Source organism: Pistacia vera, unplaced genomic scaffold (genome assembly GCF_008641045.1).
Source record: "Pistacia vera cultivar Batoury unplaced genomic scaffold, PisVer_v2 Contig878, whole genome shotgun sequence".
Classification (NCBI taxonomy): Eukaryota; Viridiplantae; Streptophyta; class Magnoliopsida; order Sapindales; family Anacardiaceae; genus Pistacia; species Pistacia vera.
Genome location: NW_022196754.1, coordinates 974,591 through 994,750, shown reverse-complemented (window position 1 = coordinate 994,750; position 20,160 = coordinate 974,591).

Genomic DNA, 20,160 nt, shown 5'->3' with positions numbered 1-20,160 from the left:
TTGCTGAGGTATACCTATGCGTTAAAACTCAATAACCCAGGATAGTAGTAAGTGCTAAATGTGATTCAATATAACGAAACACTAGAGGGGTCACAAACGGTCCCACTTAAAACCCCGCTTCCTTAGACATTTATCGTCTTGTTGACAAAATTTTCTTAGACATGCATATAACCATATAAATAGCTACTCACTATTCTAAACCTAGGCTCCAATAAAGGATTTTGCAATTGTGTTTCACCTTGTTTGATTATCTAACCCGAGTGCCTATGTGTCTTGCAAGCTGAAGCAAAACTTATGGCTAGAGTGGGTTGATTAGCAGAAGCTTGATTTTGAAAGGAGCTCTAATATCATGTCAGAATTGAGAGGGCCAGAGAGGTAATTGAAGAGAGCTGGAGTATGCCTAAGAGATATATTCAAGAGCGCAAAAGAGAAAATTGAAGAGAGTCGGAGTATGCCTAAGAGAATTGAAGTAGAAAGAATTGAATTCTACTTAATTGTATTGATTTCACTTTTTGTTGTAACTTGTAAGTGAATACATCGCCCTATTATACAAAAGTACAATAACTATAAGGAAACGCAATATCATCATAATTGCATAATCTCACTAAATGAGGAAACACAATATTATCATAATTGCGTAATCTCACTAAATGAGGTAACACAGTACTATCATAATTGTGTAATCTCACTAAATGAGGCAACACAAAATCAACATTCCATTTCGTATTTCAACAGCCTACATCCACTGCTCACAGTTCTTTCCCTTGGAGTATTCCATTATCCTTAGGTTGTCAAACACTAATAAAAAAGTCTTTGCAAATACAAATAGCTTCCCCCAATGTGCTGTTGAACCTTTACACTCACTAGGACTCACTTTCTCTAACCAGAAATGCCTAGAAACCCAAGAGCGAACCTCACTATTTTACAATGCAAAAATTGATTAACACAACAAGAATAAAAATGTGATGTGTAGCAAGGGTTGGATTAGAAAGAGAAACGAACAAGTGAAAGCTCTTTGATTTTGATTGAAATTTTTTGCTAAGATGTTTTTTATAGAATTAGATAATAATAATCACATTATTCAAACACTAAGTCTAATAAAAAGAACCCAAGATCTAGCACACAATAATTATGAATTCTAAACCCTAATTAAAAATCTGACCTCACTTAACAATCCACGTGTCTTGTCTCCAAAGGGATGCACTTTATTTTGTTTATTTTAAGGGTTCCTCTCTTTTGAGAAATTTTCAACACTAAAGTTATGATGGCCAACTTTGGACTTGGTTGCTTTATTTATAGTAGCAAAACCATATAGAGAAAATATATGTGCATGAGATCCTTAGGGATCTCTAATGTCTTCAGTAGTAGGAGTCCAATCAAAATGTTATGCTTGAAAAATATAAGGGCTGACGTAAGGCCTAGTCAGCGTGCAAAAGTCAGAACATGGGTACACCCGTAGCCTGCTTCTGTTAGAATAGTGGGTGCGCGTCAGACCAGCCAGAAGCTGTGGTGATCCCACGTGTCCAATCTCTGTGCCAAATCGCGTAAATCACTCTAGAAGGTGGGCAATGTGACATAAAGAAGGATTTGCACGGATAATCCCATCAACTCACGGATTTAGTAATCATTAGCTCAATGTATCCCACTATAAATTGAGAGCTCATCTCTCATTCAAGGGATTCGCTTATTTTTACTCTTAATTGGCTATTCTCTTTCAAGAATATATAGCACTCTCTCTCTTACACTATCATTTGTAAGTCACTTGTACGTCAGTCCGCTTTCGCGACCTGACCTCTAACATTAATGCAAACAACAGTGGACGTAAGACTTACTACCTTAGCATCCGAACCACTTTAAAAGCTGTCCCCATTGCATTTACTCTCATTTTCCTTTGCATTCACGTGTGTCTTCTGAGCCAGCTCAGCATTTCACACGTGCATTTAGTTGGTGTAAAAATCACGCATCAACACAAAACATCTTTCTTATTGGACTAGAACTCATTCTATGATATTCTTATTTATCCTAATTTAATTAGGATATCATAAACTTCTACTTAATAGCAATAATATCCATCAACACATTATAATTTACCCTTAAAGAATAGAGAATTATGAGTGAGACGCTTTTTAATAAAATTCACACTAACCAGTTCTTCCACTACACCATACTCCACATGAACCACTTAGTTCATGTAAATATTTAATCACTCGATTTTCACAATCTAATTGGACCTTTAAAAATATTTCAAAAACATTTTATATATGTAGATATAAATATATGGTATAAAAACTATATTTGTAAACACGCGGGCTAGCTTTCTTTAAGTCCAATACTCCTATGAAAATCGATTGAGCAAACTTTCTCACTTATGAGAATAGTGGATTCCATGTTGAGAATTTATATAATCTAAATATTATAAACATAACCCAAAGTGCCTATATATAGCCTACAGATTAGGATCACTAGTTGGCAACTTCAAGTTTATATAAATAATAAATAAAGATATATAAATCTCTCATGTCTAAGCAAATTAGTGAATTGTTACAAAGTTACCCTTTCATATATTTAGTAATGATTACTTTATAGCGTATACTTTATTTGTTCCTATTCAATGGATGTACTTGTTACAATACACCCACTTGTTTGCTTAAGGTCACTACCTCAATGATAGAGTAAGTCATTCTATCATATAGCAACACAAGAAGTGTAGGCATAACAACTATATAATATTATTTGAATAATAAATGCCTAATAACAAATTTAGGTTACAAGGAGACTAGAGATCATTACTCCCCACCTAGGGTTCATTAACCACTTGCATGATCTTTTACAATGTCCCTAAATAATTTATATTTTATCTCATAATCAAATAAAAAACATCCATAAATAAGATATATGAAATTAATTAAATAAATCTAAAATTGGTTTTTTAGAGCACATAATTCTAACAGATTTTTCAAGTTTAGAATGTCAAAAGTTGTCTTGAAATTGGTAGTTGGGTTTATATACGATAGCTTAAAAATATAGCCATTGTACCTAAAAATCACATTACATATTGTAGAATTTTGTCAACCGCCTTCCTAATCTGGTTTATCTGAATGGTAGAGCGTTATTGAGAATGCTTCTACTTATTTCAAAAGACAAATCAGTAGTCAATCCAGGTGACTAGATGGGTTAAAGTGCAAAATTTAAAACCTTATAAAAATTGAACCCCCTAACCTTGAAATCTGACAATGTAGCCCAAAATTGAGAAACAGCAAAACAAGTATTCTACAAACCTAGAACATCTACTGTTGAGCCCTCATGTTCTTTTATGTGTCAAAACTAATCAAAAAGTTGATTGAGTTCTAACTAACATGCAAAAGTATGACAAGAGTCATAACCAAAACAAAAATCCAGTTTTTCCAGATGGTATGATCATGCAGGAAGAAGGAATGAATGTTTGTAGTTTCATAAAGCTACACAGATGAACGTTCCTCACAGTACAACATTGTTCCAAGAAGTCGTTCATGATTTTGGAATTTTTATGGATTTTAAGGAGCAAATGGACCGACTGTTCCATGTGGTGGAATGACCGTTCGCGATGGTGGAATGCCCATTCGTGATGGTGGAACGATCATTCCATAAACCCTAAAGTTGAGCAAAAGTATCCCCTATGTTAGGAACGACTATTCACGATGGTGGAATGACCATTCATCTGGATATAGCAGCTTTTCAAAGGTGCATTAAATGCAGTAGCATCTTTTTACTTCAAAGGGGAGAAACAAGCAATAAATGGAGTGATTTTATTGACAGAAAGACAGAGAGAATATTAGAGAAACAAAAGTCTTATAAAAAAAACATTCTCATATAATCCCTTGAGCTAAAAATTCATATCATTAACTCTCTGTTGTACACATGTTGAAAACCTTTGAGAGTATTATTGTTCTTATTGTGTGTTTAAGCCTAGTTTGAGAGGCTATTAGTCACAAACTTTTGTTCATACTTCTTGTGGGTGAAATCCTGTAAATATAGAGGTGAAATCCTATCAAACTAGTGTAAAGGGCGCAATCCGATTCTAGTGAAACTTCAAGTAGGTTGTCTTGAAGAAGTGGATTTAAGAGGCTTGTGGATATAGCTCCGAACCACTATAAATCTCTGAGCATTTCTTCTCTCTCAACTCATTTAATATTTCCCGCACATTTATTGCTTATCATTATTGTTGATACTTTTTTATAACTTGTGTGATTGGTGCAAGTTTTTATCTCGCATTTATTTTCATTGATTCCTATTCAAACCCCTAAACACCCTCTCCCCCAATGGAGGTTGCCTTGAAGAAGTGATGATTTTATGCTTGCACGATGGTTGGAGGCCTTAGACATGAGAAGAAGGAGAAACTAGATCATCAAGAGGAAGAAAAATGTGAAATAACTGGATGGCATCGCGACATGGTTTTCTACGCTACAACGCAAAAAAAAAAAAAAAAATGATCTGGGCAAAAAGTTTATGCCATGGTGTGAAGAATTCGGTGCTACGACACCATAAAATCACACTGCGGCATGGATCGTGACGAAAAGAAAAATCTCTCCTTTTCCAACTCTGACTTGAACTTATACTTTCCCAAAAACACCCCTAGCAAAGAAAAAGTATAAATAGGACATGGTAATTTATTTTAGGATTCTTTTGGGAACCAAAATTAAGAGTTACTCTTTAGCAAGAAAGAGAAGGAGATTCTTCCTTGGGTTTTTGATCATTCATGCTTTTGGGGGAATTGAGGTTTGCTTTCTTTAATGTTAATGTGTAACTAAATTCTTCTCTAGGGATCCAATGTAGCCTAATTGGAAGGCTCTATGTGTAAACTTATACTTATGATTATTGCAATAAGGCACTCATCACAAAATTCAGATGTTGTCTCTTTAGCTAATAGGTTACATAGAGGCTTACTAATTTTTGAAAAATCCTTAATAAAACACCTATAGAAACCTACATGACAAAGAAAAATATGTACACCTTTCACAGATGTAGGTGGTAGCAATTTAGCTAGTATCTAATTCAATTTCTTTACTAAAAACTACATGTCCTAAAACAATGTTTTGTTTAACCATGAAGTGACTCTTCTACCAACTCAATGTTAGATTTGTCTCTACACATCTTTTCAACACTAAAGTTAATTTACTAAGGCAATCATCAAATTAATTTCCAAAGATAGAAAAATCATCCATAAATACCTCAATGAATTTCTCAATCATATCTGAAAAGATGGACATCATACACCTTTGGAATGTGTAAGGAGTGTCGCATGATCCAAATGGCATCCTCCTGTATGCAAAAGTTTCAAATGGACATGTGAATTTTGTCTTCTCTTGATCTTCGAGTGCAATAGGAATCTGATTGTAACCTGAAAAACCGTCAAGAAAACAACAGTAAGCATGACCAACTAATCGCTCAAGCATTTAATCAATAAAAGGAAAAGGAAAATGATCTTTCTTCATCGTGGTGTTCAACTTCCCATAATCGATACAAACTCTCCAACTCGTTGTCATCCTAGTTAGCACTAATTCATTGTCAGAATTTCTTACCACTATAATGTCTGACTTCTTAGGTACCACATGGATTAGACTCACCCATTAACTATCAGAAATTGGATAAATTATCCTTGCATCAAGGAGTTTCAAAATTTCGGCTCTAACTACTTCTTTCAAGTTTGGATTTAATCGCCTTTGACTTTCCCTAGAAGTTTTTGTTTCTTTCTCTAATAAAATCCTATGCATGCACATAGTGAACTGATTCCCTTAATATCAGCTATGGTCTATCCTATGGCTACTATATATTCACTCAACACCCTAAGTAGTTTCTCCTCTTTCTCTAAAGTAAGATCTGAAGCTATAATCACTAGAAGAGTTTGACTATCTCCTAAGTACACATACTTCAGTGTACGTGGTAATGGTTTGAGCTCTAACTTAGGTGGGGAATCAGTGGATGAAACCATATTAACATCTACTTGTTCTATGGCCATCCTCAACTCTTCATTAGTCATCTCAACAACTTCATGATTCAGCAACTGAACATACTCCTCAACTTCATGATCAAGGAACTCTTCACCCTCTACTACCAAGGCCAACTCCAATTTATCTTTTGTCTCATTCTACATAAAACTAGAGAAAATAATAGGATCCAATGAATCAACAAGAAAACAGTCATTAGTTTCTATAGGAAAAGATAAAGATTTGAAAATAGAAAATTCAACGGTTTGATCTAAAACCATCATTTTTAGTTTTCCATTTTGCACATCAATAATCGTCTTCGTTGTGACCATGAAAGGACATCCAAGCAAAATTAGCAATTAAGTATTACAATTTGATGTCATCTCCATATCTAAAATCACAAAATCAACAAGGACAATTAGTTTATCAATTTGAACTAAAATATCCTCAACAATACCTCTAGGATACTTGACAGAATGATTTTCCAATTGTAGAGTCATTGTTGTCGGCTTCAGTTCTCCCAGTCCCAAGTGTTTTAATGCTTTGAAAGAAAAACTCACCTTTGCTCCTATTCTTATGTCACCTGATTGGTCTCTCCCCTTTGAATTGATATGCAATGCTTCTGACTATGCCCTAGGAGTGGTTTTAGGACAATGTGTAGAAAAATTGCATCATGTTATTTATTATGCAAGTCGGACTTTAAATGATGCTTAAATAAATTATTCCACCATTGAAAAAGAGTTTTTGGCTATTGTATTTGTTTTAGAAAAGTTTCGTTCTTATTTGATAGGTTCTAAAATGATTGTTTATTCTGACCATGCTGCTTTGAGTATTTGATGCCTAAAAAGGATGCCAAGCCTAGGTTGATTCGATGGATGCTAATGTTGTAGGAATTTGATTTGATTATCAAGGACAAGAAGGGAAGCAAGAATGTTGTGGTTGATCAATTGTCTCACTAATGGAGACAACAAGCCACGAAGAGCATAATCAAGAAGGGAATTATCCTCTTAATGAGACCTTTCCGAATGAGCAACTCTTTTCTATCAGTGGAAAAAGGCATTGGTATGCAGATATTGTAAATTATCTTGCATGCGGTATTTTAAAATCTGATCTAACCTTTCAGGAAAAGAAGAAACTTTTACCCATGGTGAAGCACTATTTTTAGGACGATCCCTATTTGTTTAAGAGTTGTCTTGATCAAATAATAAGGAGATGTGTACCGGAGCAAGAGCCGCAGAGTATATTACAAAATAGTCATGAACTACATTATGAAGGGCATTTTAGGGGAAAGAAAACAGCACTAAAAGTATTGTAATCTAGTTTTTATTGACCAACTTTGTTTAAAGATGCATTTTTTTTTTTTTTTTTTTTTTTGCTAGATGCGATAGATGTCAAAGAATTGGAAACATCAGCAAGAGGAACGAAATGCTACTCACGTCATTCATGGTGGTGGAGTTATTCGACGTATGGGGTATAGACTTTATGGGTCCATTTCCTAACTTTTATAGTTATACTTACATACTTGTTGCTGTAGATTATGTATCTAAATGGATTGAGGCAATTGCCACAAAAACTAATGACGGTAAAGTTGTACTTAGTTTTCTTAAAGACTTGATTTTCAGAAGGTATGGTTGTAACGCCCACATCAAGGTACGTAGCTTTATTTATGCCCTAATACCCTTAATTGAATTTGTTAAAGTTATCTTGAACAAGTGTGAAGAAAATTCCTTAAACCTTCATTAGGGGTAAAATGGTCTTTTCGCTCATAATTAGTTGAAAAAATGGGGAGTGAAAAGAAGTAGAATAACATGGAGAGGTCAATAAAAAATGAGGGCATTATGGTAATTGACTAAGGAACATAGATGGAATTTCATAGAAAGTGCAAGGGTAAAATGGGAAACTAATAAGTAATATTTTGTTATATTAAGAATTCAAGAATGAACCCTACCCATTCTTCCCCTTCCATTCATGCCACTTTCCACCCAAGTTCTCTCAAATTTCTTCAATCATTTTTCAAGGAAATTCATAGATCTTGGTTCAATTTTAGTGGAATTTCAATCCCAAGCATCCTTAGGTGAGATCCTTGCACTAAGATGTGAGATTTAATTTTTAAAGTGTTGAACTATTATGATTTGTGTCCATAGGATTTAAGGGAAAGGGAGTTGTGTCAAGGAAGACTACTAAAGTGTTGGATTGCTCACCTCTAATTTAAGTAAATCCAACCCTAGTCATGATTGGAGTAATATTGTGTAGAGAATTTCTTTTATGCATAGATGTGCTTATATATGAAGAATTGTTGATGGAGTGGATGTTGAATGATGGTTAGAATTTATCCATGGGAAGTAGTGTTTGTGTACTTGATGTTTGATGAGAGTTTGGATGAATTATGGAAGAATTGGAGTGTGAATCCTGGACAGGTTTGACGTTAATCTTGGTGTGTTTTGTTCTAAATTTTGGCAGCTTAGAAGAGAGGTAGAAGTGCAACCAAATTAGAGTTGTTGTGTGCACATAAATTGTTTGATGAAATGTCAAAAAGAAGTGCATGTATGAGTATGATTATTTGTTATCTTGATATGAGTTTGTAGATGGTAGAAAATGACATGTTCACATTCCATATTGCATTATTGCATCCAAACATGTGAATTTAGAAAGAATAATAAAGATGAGCCCATCTACATGCATGCATACTCATAAGAGCATTAAAGAGCAATAATGAACATTAAAGTTAAAGAACAAATAGAAAGAAATAAGAAATATTAAAGAAGTTCAAATCTGAATTTTATTTAAAGAAGTGTAAAAAGATAAGAGAAGAGAAGGTTGTTGAGATGGGGAACCCGTGAGTGACCTAGCCCCGCATGCACGCCGCCTTTAGTGAGTAGCCTCAAAATCAGAAAGAAGAATTGTACAGTCTGTTAGAAGTGCATGTGGATGAAGACTGTACCCAGAATTAGAGAATACACTCACACGGCCAGGGTTCCAAATCCATGCCTCAACCGAGTCCGATCGACAAGAAAGAAAGAAAAGAAAGAATAGAAAGAAAGAAAGAATAGAAAAGAAAAGAAAGAAAGACTAGAAATGAAACGAAAAGAAAGAAAAGAATAGAAAGAAAGAAAGAAATACAAAGAAAAGAAACAAAAAACAGAATAAGAAAAATAGAAAAACAGAAAAGAAAATGCACATCCTATGCATTTGTGCATTTACATCATACCTATGCATGATACCATGTCTACTATCATGAGTAGTGAGAAATTAGAAACAGAGAAAGAACAGAGAAAAAATTGAGAAAGAAAGAAAGAACAGAGAAGAATAGAGAAGTGTGATGTAAGGAAAGAAATTTGGAATATAAGCAACGAAGATAGAAGAGTAGCATAACAGGCTTACTTACTGAGCAATTAGTGCTCACCCCGTTGTTTTCAATGTTTTTGCAGGTAGTAGGTGAGATGCAGTCGCTTGGAATGTCAAGAAGCGGAAGGGTTTGGCAACACTGTCGAGTTGATGTTTTGTGACTTTATTACATTATGTCAAGATTTGTATATAAAGAAAAGATAGTTATGGGCCCATTATTTTATACTCATCTACATTTATATTTTCTTACACACACACACACACACACACACACACATATATATAATGAGTTTTACTGTTGTTTTATGAGTATACTGGCTAGAAAAAGAGTATTACAATGGTGCCCCTAAAACTATTATTAGTGATGGGAGGAGTCATTTTTGTAATAAGTCTTTTGCAAATTTGTTGAAGAAGTACAACGTGAGTCATAAAGTGGCCACTCCATATCATCCTCAGACTTCAGGGCAAGTAGAGGTGTAGGAAACCTAGATTGTTTTCACTCTCACTCTCATCTATTTTCTCTTCATGTTATAGCGCAAAACACTCTCTTCCTCTCAAACTCAATTTTTTTTTGCTTTTATTCTCCAATATTTGCTACGTTCGTTCAATTTAAACCATGTCCACATAATCCAAACACTTTTCTTCCCATCAATTTTGCAAGATTGATTCGATTTGAAGAAGAAGATGTTAGGGTTTCGCGATTTGGGGGTTTTGCAATTTGGAGTTTAATCTTCAATCAGAGGCTTGCAATTCATTCATATTAAGTAGGCGAGCCTTTTTAATCCTAAGTTGCGTATTATTTGCACAAATTAACAAAAAATTGAATTGGAATGCAATACGAAGATTTAGCAAAGTTGTTTTGATTTTGTGTTGTGATTGTTTCTGAGGGTGTTGTGTTTGGATGATTGAGATTGTGGGTAATGTTGGGTGAGTGTTGAAGAAAAGAAGAGAATAGTGCTATCAACAATAAATCAATCTTGAACATCATTTTTACTCTCTCATTGTACTCATCTTTTATATTATTTGAGAGAAACTTGTAACCCACTTTGTGTATTAGCTTATCTTGGAGGCAATCATTTACAACAAAAAAAAAAAAAAAAAAAAAAAAAAAAAAAAAAAAAAAAAAAAAAAAAAACATTTTATACACATCTAGAGGCGAAATCAGTAAATTAGAGGCAAAATCCTATTAAACTATCGTATTGGTGAAATCCAAGTCTAGCGGAACTTCAAGGAGGTTGCCTTATAGAAATGGATGTAGAAGGCTTTCGATCACAACTTCGAACCACTATAAATCTTTGAGCATCTCTTTTCACTTATCTCATTTAATTTATTGCACATTGAATACTTGTATTTGTTGCAATTTATTGTGTTAAGCATTCTGGTAGTTGAAGTTTTTAATTCCGCATTAACTTTTAGTTAACTCCTATTCAACTGTTAGAGTAGGTGCCATAAAGCTGATCAATTATTGTAGAATTGACTCTTTGTAATAATATTCATTGATCAATAAAAGGCATTTTGTTCTATATCGTGTAAATCATATCTGTATGTATTGATATATGTCCTTAGAATGGTAGAACCATGACGAGGGTATCAAGTTTTTCAAATCTTGATAGTGAGAACCCTATGAGCACATATGGTGGCCATTCTAGAAATGTTTATAACCCTATTATTATTTTGACCAAAGACATAGATAATACAGTAAGACTATCATAGTATTAAACAACCCTATCGAAAGGCAGTGACTGATCTCACTTGTCAAGGTTGTTTGCTGACAACCTGGTGCAACACATGGGTGCTTGCTGTAGGCAAGTTCATTGGACTAGCCCACCAGAGGATTCCATATAGATGGTAACCCCAGTTTCTATGGAATAAGTCCTCTAACGAATGGTGGTCCATGTGATCCTTAGACTTGAGATCATCGGAACGCCTTTGCACCGATTGGTGCAGTTTGACACTAGCCCAATGAAGTTCTATTTAGAGCTATCAATACGGTAGTGATTGGCTACATCAAGGAGTGTATCAAGACTATGGTGGATCGACAGAGGATTCATCACTCTTGGTTACGGGAGAAGTTATCTCACAGTGCAATTCAGTATATGGCAATGACACTAAAATTGTGGCCATAGTGGGATTGAGTTGTCTGTAATGCCCCACTTAAGGTATGTACTCAAGATTTGCTGTATTGCTTAAACATTTATGGATTCGGTTTTAATTGAGTTTTTATGTTGAGTTGGTTGAGTGTTTGCTTCGAAATTGGTTGAGTTTGAGGACTCTTAGAACTGCAGTCTTCGCCGCAGCGGCGTTGGCTTTAAGTAAGGTGGTGTCGACTCTGTAACTTTTCGCCGAGGTGACGGAAGTTTCTTCGCCGCGGCGACAAGCCAATTGAAAAGTTTAATGAGTTTCTAGAGAATTCTTTATAGGGGTAAAAATGACCTTTCTACCCCTAATTAGTAGGAAAAGTGGGGAGTAAAATGTAAGGAAATTTAGTAGAGAATGTGTTGGAGATAAGGGTGTAATTGCAAAGAATCAAAGGATATAGGTGGAATTTCCAAGGAAGAGTAGGGGCAAAATTGGAAATGTGGTTATAATATGAGCTAAAAAGGGTTAAGTGAAATAAACCCTTCATTTTTTCACCCATTTCCACCGCCATATCCATTCTCTAATTTCTCTCAATCTTCCATTCAATTTTCCTAAGATTTCTAAGGGGTTTAAGAGAACTTTTGAGTAATTTTGAGTAGAGATTTCATCTAAAGCATCCTAAGGTAAGGATTCTTGCTTTAGATGTGAGTTTTGCTTATGGTTATATTGAAGTCTTATATTGTTATTATTGTTCTTGTTGTTGTTTTAAGTTGAAGAGAGAAGACAAGACCATAAAGGAAAGGAAAAGTGCTAGAGAAGTCACTTTTTCCCAAGGTAAGTAAATCCAAACTAAATTGAGATTTAAGAATTCATTTGAGTAGAGATTGTGTATGTATATGTATGTATTATGCTTGCTGAGAGATTGAGATGTTATGAGTATTTATCTATGTTGATATTGAATATAATTGAGTTATGAGAAGTGTTGTGATTGCATGATGATGAGTTGAGTTTGATTGAAGTTGGAGGGAGTTTTGAGCAAATCTTATGGGAGTGTTTTGCCTTGACAGGAAATTAGAGTGCATAAGGGAGTTTTCCTCCCATTTTGGATGGTTAAAGAGAAGAGTAGAGTTATAGATAATTAGAGCTTTTGTATGCACATGAGTTGTTTGATAAAATGCCTAAGTGAGAAACTGCCCTGTCACAGCCGTGACCTTCTGAGTGGTTTTTCGACATTTTACGGATTGAACTACGTTGAGACCAAAACCGTAGCAATCCGATGTGTATAACGCAAGTTATGCCCTTTTTAGTGTGACCTGTGCAGAATGACGAATTTGGAGCAATATTGCATTTGTTCATTTCATGAGTGCATTAATGAGCATGAATCATCCACATGCACTAATTATGCATTAGAGAAAGAGTAGAAAAAAAAAAAAAGAGTAAAGAACTTTGAGTGTGAGCTTTATTAAGAGAAAAGAGAGAAAAAGAGAATAGAGTAGGTTGTGCGATGGGGAACCCGTGAGTAATGGGTAGAGTATTCCCGCATGTATGCCGCATTGAGAGAGCGGCATGAGTATGAGAGAGAGAAGTGGTGTAGCTCATGAGAGTGCATGCGGATGAGGGCTATACCCGAGAGTACCCGAGAGAGAGATTATTCACTCACATGGCCAAGGGTTCCGAATCCATGCATAACCAAGTCGATCGGCTAGAATGAGGAGAAGTCACGTAGAGCGGGAGCGAGTCCCGACCGTGCCTCCGGTAAGATGAGGCCGTGACTACTAAAATGAGTTAATAGAAATGAGTTATGAGAAAGAGAAAATAGAGAGAAGTATAAGAGAGAGAGTAAACGAGAATTGTAAGGAAAGAATTAGAGAGAGAGAGTTACGGGGATAGATGAGTAGAGGATTTACTTATTGAGCATTAGTTGTGCTCACCCCGTTGTTTTCTATGTTTTTGCAGGATCTAGGTGAGGACACAGTCGGATACAGTCGGATGGACATCGGCGAGCGAAGGGAATTGGCTACACTGTCCACCTTGTTTTTTATGCTTTTGTACATGATACAACTTTTTGTCTAAAGAATGTATATGTTTAATAAAAGAAAAATTTTGGGCCCGGCCTTTTTATGCTATTTTATATGTATTTTATTATGTAAATGTTTTATGAGTCTCTGAGTAGAAAGCGGCTATTACATTGTCGCCCAATCCAATTTATTATTTCGGTCATTGGTCTAGTAACTGAATACAGATATATCGAGAGTAACTGAGATTGACACTATTTCTGTAGCTCGGTCTCGATGAGATAACAGATTATGAAAGAATTTGATTGCACGATAACCATATCGTTGACAAGTAGCTATTTCGCTGAATCTGAATCTATCGGGTGGCCGTGATGCCTTGCTAGGGGCCAATCTTGGTCTATGTGTAGTGAGACAATTGATTGGTGTTAATCGCGATACTACTCATTGCCGATATGATAAGGAGCCTACGGGTCACAGACTAGGAAGACAGTTTAAGGATGGTTAACTATGGAAGGGTATTTTCGTCTTTTGGACGAAATGACATATTAGTAATTTTGCTGTGTAATTAAATTTAATATGATTGTTGCTTGTGTCCAATTTTATTATTGGAGTTATCTAGCAAAATTACGAATTTAATTATTGAAGTTAATATTTATATTTAACTAAATAATTAAATTAGGACCTATGTGTAATTCCACCTAAGTCGGTTATTGCTAAATTTTGGAGGTGGAATTGATATTTGCCTTTTCTACATAAAGAAAAGGTTGAATAGGTTTTCTATTTATTCAATCATTTTAGCCGTGAGAGTGAACTTTTAGAGAGAATTTTTCTCTCTTCCTTTCTTCCTCACTTCATCCTTCCAAACCTTGAATCCTTAAAGCCAAAAATTGGTTCTAGCAAAACCAAACTCTGGTCTCTATTGTACTGTCTTCGTGTGGACAACGTGACTTCGATCTTACACTTGGATCTGTAGCGAGATCTCGTTTAGAGATATTGACGGAGCCTCCAAACGCTGGTATGATCTGATCCTTGCTTAGATTTATGTTATTTCAATTTAAGCATGTAAAATATATACATATCAGACTCTGATCTTGGGTTAATCAAAGTAATCGATGGGAAAATTTTTGTTTTCGGCTACATTTACCCCGTCGATTTACTTACATCAACACCCCCAAAGGAGTAATTTGCATAAAGGGTTTTACAGTGGCTATGAGCTCTTTAGATGAGTGGTGGAGATTTAGCCAAGTGGCTAAATGGTAGCCAAGCAAATGAGTTGTCATGGTTTGGCCAAGTGAAATGTGTGACTGTGGTTCATTCTTGAAGGGTATAAATAGAGGGCATTATGGTTTTAATAACCCACCCCCCACAAACCCCCCCACCACCCCCCACAGAACTCATCTTCTCTTGTTTCTTCTTTTCTCTTTTGTCTTAGTATTCTCTTGCTTTGTGCAACAAGAGTTTGTATTCTCCTATTTCAAGAGAGAATTGTCATTTATTTTTCTCCTTTAATTTAGAGATAAGGTATTGTAATCCATATTTTGTAATAGTGAAATCCTCCTACACTTGCATGTGGTTTTTACCTCGATTTGTTTGAGGGTTTTGCACGTAAATATTGTGTGTCAATTCTTATTTTTACTCAACTCTGTTTAAGCTGCGTGAACTGTTTTGACCCTTTATTCCTTAATAAGAGTTGTGTTAGGGTTGGAATGCAGTAGGGCTTGGAAGTGACAGATAAGACTAGGTTGTTAGGCATATGTGGTAAGGGCATTAAGCTCAATTACATTAATCTAGTTAAAGTTCTGAAAAATCATTAACAATAGAAGGTTCACAGTCAATACTCGTACAATAGGGGGTTTTTCTAGTTTTGGCCAAACCCTTGGGGTTCAAAAAATAACCCTAGTTTTACTTGTGCTTTCTCAATTCAATTCAGGTTAATTTTATTACCCTTTGAGAGACAGCTAAGTCCCAAATACCTCAACGATTTTCATGAAGTATTAGATATCTCATTAAAATTACCAAAAGCCCTCTAGAAAATATTGTAAAATCTCTTATACCAGAAAGAACCTTACAAATATAAAGAAAACCCTACAAACATTAAGGGAAAAAAATCTTAATTAGGAGTGTTTTAATACTTTTTGAAAATCATTGTGACGATTGAGACCTAGCTATCTCACAAAAAAAAATGAAATAAATATTTTCAGTTCTCAAAAAAGTTAATATAGTAGAACCTCTTTATAGTGATAAAATATATAGGAATAACCTCCATATAGTCATAAAAATATACAATCTCAACTTGAGTCAGTTGTAACTAAGAATAAACTCCACATTATAATAAGTTATAATTTTTCAAGATCCCGTCTTAGAAACTTACCTCCATATAGCAATAAATTTTCTAGGTCTCGCCTTAAGGAACTTACCACTTTATAAGATTTTTTTGCTGCCAGTTGGGGTTTGATTATTTCATTTTGCACAACTCAACGTGGATATTTTTGGTCAATTGAGTTCGTGTATTAACTTTGGGTGGCATGGTTGAATTGCTACAGGAAGAAGGAAATGTATCACTTGTATTGATTGAAGATTGCATGGGTTGTGTTATAGTACAATGTATTTATAGAATTTACTTTGAGAGAAAAAAATTAAAGTGGTTGCAAAATTTTAGACTTTTAAGATGACTTTGCATATTCTCAACATTACATAAATACATGTATTAGTTTTTTAAAATTATGTCTATCTCTTTTATTTATGTATATACCTTGGATTTGACATGCTTCATTAATTAATTATTAATGTAATGATTTACCTCTATACTACTTACACCAAGGACAACTAAGTAAAAACAATAATTTTTATAATTATATATCTCTTAAGTTATAACATATTTATAGTAATAAAATTAATTTGGTCTCATCATTATGATTCTAGAGGTGTTTTACTGTATTTTGTTTTGGTGTGAAATTATTGGTTGAAAATTACAACTCTTGGTGTCATGTAGGTGAAGAATAAAATTGGTCACAAGCGAAAGGCATGTTTATTTTACCTTACGAAATATATTTTTCTTATTAGTATGAAAAATTGGCTAGTTCATATGTTTTAGCGATGCATCCTTCTACGCATTATCGATTTTAATATCTTCCATGATATTTTATCGTTGTGATTTTATTAGATAACAAACTTACCACATAATGTGATACTTAATGAAACAAAATCAACAATTAAACAATATTTTATACATTTATTTTCATTTAACATAATATTTTATCAAACGAACTTGGGCCCATTAACCTTTTTATTTGCGAAATGATAAAAGTAAACCAAGCTTAAATTAAATAGTAATTCTCTAATATATAATCTAATCAATAATGTTATGTTTACTCACGAGTTTACTAATCGTCTTATTACCTTTGTTAAAATTACGTATGGTACCTATACTATGCGTATAGTACCCGTACTATGTGCTATATTTACAAAGGATAGTAAGATCGTTAGTAAAATCGTTAGTAAGCATAACATTACTCAATCTGAATTTGGTCTAAAATGTTTTGTCCATCGTCATACATGTATATTATATTATAAAGTTATATTAAAAATATATTTTAATCATTGGATTTGGTAAGGGGTTTTTGAAGAATTTAATCGTTGGGTTTGTAAAGTTAAAATTATTTATGGTCTCAGTGGCCTACTTAATGGAAGATTCTCTTTATCTGGAGGTTTTTATTTGTACAGATTACTTGTATTTTGAGTGACTGTGTCCAATTACTTGAAAGCTCAGTAGGTTGCCTTAATAGATTCCTTCAATTAGTCAATTTTTATCGCTTAATATACTCCTTTAAAGAGCCCACAAAGTGTAATTTATTTAAACTAATAAAACTTTTCAATCGATCCCGACTTATATCCTACGTGATATAGTAGTAAACTTATAAAATTTGATAATTTGTTTTCTGATTTTGGTCTAAGAATATAAAGTTAGTATGTATAAAAAATTGTTCTTCACGTACTAAGTGAATAGTTGAAAACACTTTTAAGCTTATTGTTTAATGATAAATTCTATAACGTTTATACATGTAATTGCTTTCTAACATGTAAAACTTTTATTATGATTTTATTAGGTTTTTTTTTTTTTTTTTGGTTAAATAAAAAAAGCTTCACAGTTTCTTGAACTTATATATATATGGTCAAGATAGAAGTTTACTTATGTACCAATTTGTTTAGTATAATAGCCTTTCTTTAAAAATAAAAATAAAAAAAATTATAATCTCCATAATATTAGTTTAGAATTATACATAAAAACTTGATGTGATCTATTGTAATAAAAAAATAAATTGATTAAGCAAACTAAAGAGAGCAACAAGAAGCTTCAAGGAAATGCGTGTAAAGAAAGCTAATTTATATTAAGCTTAAAGTTTCAAAATTACATAATCTAAAGAAGCTATTGTTTCTTTAAATGGATCCAAGATTATAGGGTCCGGAGGCAAAATAAATAAAAAAAGAGCAAACAACATGTTCCCACCCAAGCTTTAGCGAAATCCAGGTTTTCACTCTCGCTTCATAAATTCGAGATTCCCACCCTTAAATTAACACTATTTGTGATTTTTTGGATTCCTTCACATATAGATGCGTTATTACTAAACTACCCTTGAAAAATAAATTAGAAAATTATTTTTAACCCCTAGATTTTGGCTATTCCGGAAACCTTTTCCAGATTTTGGCCTACCCATCGCCCCTACTAGGCATAAAAGGAAGGTCGGTGGACAAAAATGGTGGTGAGAAGCTGATGTGGGTATGTTTTGAAGAGGAGAGAATGGGGGATCGATGAGTGGTTGGGTGATTTCCGATGAGTGGGCATCGAAAAATGGTTGCAAAGATGGAGGTTTGCAAAGTCGAAAATCATCGCCTAACAATCAAAAGAGATGGGTATTTGGCTGGGCAATTCGTCGAACACCTATGTGCAGCAATGAAAGATGAGCAAATGGTGTGAATGGTTGGATTCTCTGACCAAAAACAAGCACACACCACTCCAATTAAACAGCCAAATAGACCCAGAATATTAATTGCATAAAAACTAATCAATCAACATCCAATTCCAAACAACCCTATGTGGAGTGGTGGACGACAAAAGATGAGTTGTCGTGGCCTGGAAGTTAGGTTTTGTAGAAGGGGGGTTGAGGAGTCAACCATGTGGTGTGTTTGGTTTTCACCGCTCAACAGTCGAAAACAACAAAAAAATTCACACATCGGTTGTCGTGACCAGTGATCGGCGAGTGATGAGCGGGTGGTGAAGGGTGAGGTGAGAAAGTTTTTTTTGTGAGTGAAGGGTGGGGAAGTTGTAGTGGGAGTCGGGGGTGATGAACGGCATCGGAATCAAGCTAGACCGGCCTAAACCAGTGGTGCGAAAGTGGAGGTGAGTTGTGCATGGTGATGAATTTGGCCAAAAACCAGGGTGGAAACATAATTATTTAAAATTTTCATTTTCATTATTTAAATGCAATGTAAAATAGCTTTTTAGCTTTTGAATGTTATATTAAAAATTATGTTAATTTAAAGGTAGAAATTAAATTTATAAAACCAAGGTGAGAACCCTGGATTTCGTTTAAACTTTGGGTGGGAACAGGGGCACCCAGCCCCTTGAGGGTAGGCCAAGGCCTACCCTCACATTTTAAAAAAAAATTGTTTATATAGGTCTATAAAAAAAAAATATATATTATAATATATACACACACGCATATATACCTATCTTCATATTTTAAAAAAATGAAAAATATTATATATATATCCAGACTCATATAAAATTTGTTATTAATATATATATTTCACGCCTACATGTAACGCCCCACTTGAGTACGTAGTTTAAGATTTGATGAATGGCTTGAATGTTTATTGATTTATCCTCATTTAAGTCTTATGTTGTTAATATTGTTTGGTTGACCCTTGGTTGAAAGGGTGTATTGGTTTGGTTGAGTGGTTGCCCTGAAAATTTGTAAGACTTGGCGAAATCTTGATGTTACAGTCTTCGCCGGGGCGAAGAAGAAGCTTCGCCCAGCGATGAAGTGCTACAACCCCCGTGTAGCTGCTATGAGTTTTTGCCGGGCGAGAATAGCTTCGCCGCGGCGAAGACTCGACTGAAATTTTTCCTTAAGATTTAGAGAATTCTTCCTTTTGGGACTCAATGACCTTCTACCCCCAATTAGCAGAAAAGTGGGGAGTGGAATGCAGAAAATTACATGGAGAATAGTTTGAATGGGGATGTTTTTGCAAAGAATTAAAGGTCATAGGTGGAATTCTCAAGAAGGAGCAGGGTATATTGGGAAAGAGTGGAGAAATATGAATATTAAGGTTTAGCTTTAAACCCTTTCATTCATTCTTCTCCACCGCCTCTTTCATTCTTCAATTCTCTCAAACTTTCATTCAATTTTTCAAGGACCTTTGAAGAGCTTTTGACTAGAAGTTGATTCAAGTTTATCCTAAGCACTTAAAGGTGAGAATCCTTACTCTAGATGTGAATTTTATTGTTGAAAGAGTAGGATCCTTATTGAGTTTGTATTGAAGGTTTAAGAGAAAGTATCAAGCCATCAAGAGTAGAGAGCTTAAGTGATTCTACTTGAGCCTAAGGTAGTAAATCACCTAAGTTGTGATTTGCATGATTGAATGATGTGTAGAGATTTATATATGATTAATGCTTGAATTTTTATGTTTGAAATGAGTTGATGAATTCCGGAATGAGTACAATGTTGTTTATAGGAATTTCCACCATGAGAATGGTG